This window comes from Phoca vitulina, unplaced genomic scaffold (genome assembly GCF_004348235.1).
Source record: "Phoca vitulina isolate PV1807 unplaced genomic scaffold, GSC_HSeal_1.0 scaffold11, whole genome shotgun sequence".
Lineage (NCBI taxonomy): Eukaryota > Metazoa > Chordata > Mammalia > Carnivora > Phocidae > Phoca > Phoca vitulina.
The window spans coordinates 5,772,353-5,775,345 of NW_022589714.1; the positions used below are offsets into that span (position 1 = coordinate 5,772,353).

At 32.8% G+C, this 2,993-nt stretch overlaps 1 protein-coding gene across 3 annotated transcripts in view; it reads left to right on the forward strand.

Moving 5' to 3' along the window:
• Positions 1-2,993, forward strand: part of SYNCRIP (synaptotagmin binding cytoplasmic RNA interacting protein) — a 30,439-nt gene extending 27,446 nt beyond the window's left edge. For all 3 annotated transcript variants that reach the window (XM_032409326.1, XM_032409328.1, XM_032409329.1), the window contains exon 12: positions 1-2,993. This exon is cut by the window's left edge. The gene's annotated coding sequence lies outside the window, so the exon portion shown is untranslated.

The window sequence follows — 2,993 nt, forward strand, 5'->3', positions numbered from 1 at the left end:
TATTTTTTTTATGTGTCATTAATATAAATGTGTGTTAGTGTAGAAATATTCTGGTTTAAAAACTTAGAATTGCACACATTTCAGTATGTTTATTTGTACTTACATAATTTTAGAATAGTGGTTGCCAATAGCCTGTATGTTTCACATTAATTGGTTTTTTTTATGTTACCTTAATAAACCATTTTAGTATGTTGTATGTCAGTTACTGGGATAGCTGGGACGTAGAGTGTAATTTAAAATTTGTCAATAAGTATTCATTGGAATATATGTAAATGTGCCTTGCCGGTTATTGAAACTTACCTACAAAATGAGTATGGGGTGACAAAAATTAGTTCCTGGTGCTTAATGAAACTTTCTGCCACTGATTTTATATATTACCCCGTGCTTTTTTAAAGTACATCTCTTTCAAATCTTAGTGTAAGTTTGAGGGCTACACAAAACATTTACATTTCATTCTAACATATAATGAGTATAATAGGTTGTGGAAAGTGGGTAAACTAAATGTAGCCTTCAGTAAAATTGAATCTCAGTGTAATCTTTGGTGCTGGCGTTTCCCAGTTCCAAGGAGTTAAATGATCCCATCAAAGAGGTCATTGCCATGCCTATTGGCACTTTACTGTCATACCCTTTTTTAAGGGACACTGTCAAGGTGTTTAAGTTAATTCTCAGAATTATTTGTTGGGATTTTAGGATGGGTTTGTTTGACTTAAGTAAGAACTGCATTGTCAAAGTTGAAAGATGAACATTTTTGTGAGTTCACAAATGTGTTCTTGAAACATTAAAATATGGAGCTGTGGGTTTCCAAGACTATTTGGCATTCTTAGTTTGGGGATTTGGGAGGGAAAACGATGATACAAAGAAATTGTGAAGAATTGGTGGGTAATGTAAACAGTGGTGATGAAATATATACACACTCAAGTGAAATTACTTGACAGTGTTCATTTGAATAACTTTGAATTCAAGCCATTATAATTACTTTTAAAATTAAATATCATTTGCACTGTTCTGATAATGGGTGCAGTTTTTGAGCAATATAATCAGAGCTAAATATGCATGTAGTGATTAGTGATGTGAACAATTAAGTTCTGAGAAGAAATACTAACTGGTATTTTCAAACTTAAATTTCTGTAGTAAAATCAGCATCAAACTCTTATCAATAAGAGATCAAGGAAAACAGGCAATGCATATAAACATACTTTTGAATGTTGTGTGGCCTATAAAGCAATAATGCAATTTATATGGAATGTCATGGGATATGAGAAATGGAAATGCAAAAATAACTAATCCTTTAGTAAAAATGTCAACATGTTAAAAGGGGAATGTTAACTAATGTAGGTTATTGCTATTTGTGATTTGTTTATGGGTTCTTGGCTTTGACAGCTTCAAAGAATGGACAGATGACAAGTTAAAAGAAATTTTGTATATATTGTCAAGGAATGGGTCTTAAATCCAAGAGTCAAGTCCCTTCCTTAGGGTGAAAAATGTATCCTTAAAGCATTCTGATTGTTAAACAAGAAACTTGAGTTACCTAAACAGACGCAAGATTTTGTTTCTGCAGACTACTTGGCAATCAAAAGTGATCATCAATTTAGTTAATCAGTTTTCAGAAAGTTGCTTTGTGAGAAAATTGTGTTACATATATTTTCCCAAACATGCTTTTTGTGGAAGATTTTCAGCCATTGCAGTTGAATCCGATATTAGAAATGAAGTGGGGGTTGAGCACAAAAAGCGGTTGCACACTCATGATGATGGTTGTAGCATCGTGAGAAATTTATCAATTACTGCAAGTCTCATTTAACAGAATATAAACATTTTCCTCATGATAAAATAGGAACTTAATAGGAATGGATTGATGGGGTGATCTCGGGTATTTACTTGTATGTATTTGGAAAGACTTAATATCAGGATGAATACATGCTAGATGGGCAAAATTGTCACATGCAGGACAGCTTTTTTGACTGCTAAGCCAAAGTCACTGTTGACTAGAAACATAGCAAAAGATCACCTTGTTATTACAGAGTAAGCCATGTCTCTATTTTAAGGGGAGAAATTAAATGTAGGACTTCATGCATTTAGGAGAGGGAGCTAACCCTAGAGTAAATGATTGCTCAGATTCCTACAACTTCCAGGAATACCCACCATGATCATTTTCTCCCCAGTGATGTATTCCATAAAATTTCTATCTGACCATAGGAATTCATTGGTGGGTATAAAATGAATGAATAAAAAACTTAAGTAACAATACATAAAATGAACAGACTTGTGAGGATGATGTTTTATTAAAGTGTAGCATTTACTCAGTGATACCACTCAATAGGGCATGCCACTACTTTTCTTAAGATGCTAATTATAAACCAACGTTCAAAGACATTTTTAACTGTGGGCAAATTAATAGACAGACTTTTTGGTCTGTCTTTTTAAAAAGTACTTAAATGTAAGTTCTATTAGCACCACAGTCTGCCTTCAGTAATATACATAAAATATTTCTCAGGACCAGAAGCATTCAGTTGGAAAAACCATCTTTTTTACGAATGCAAAACAGTATTACAACTAATGCTCTGGTCCAAGATTAGATTTTTAATGATTTTAACAGTAGTCTGATAAACATTTAGAAGTCTGGCATTGAGAAACAAAAGCTTGTACCTGACTAGTACTTTTATTTAAAAGAAATATTAGTTCTCTTAGCTTATTTAAATTGTCTCCTACATTTATTTATCCATAGAATTTATATTTATTTCATTCCTTTCATCTCACTGAAAACAACTGTCTGCAGGCTCTTTGATTTGGATTAGATGTGTGAAGTACTGTCTTTTGCCAAAAACCTCAACTTACCTGTTCTTTTTAACGTAGTGGGTTTGTGCTTGTTTGGAGATCAGTTCAAAAAACTATCTGTACTATCTGTACTGCCTCTGATGTTAAGATTTTATGTATAGCATAAGGAAGCTAGCTCTGACTATATTTTCCTAAGAATAAAGACCTATTTTTGTAGCATG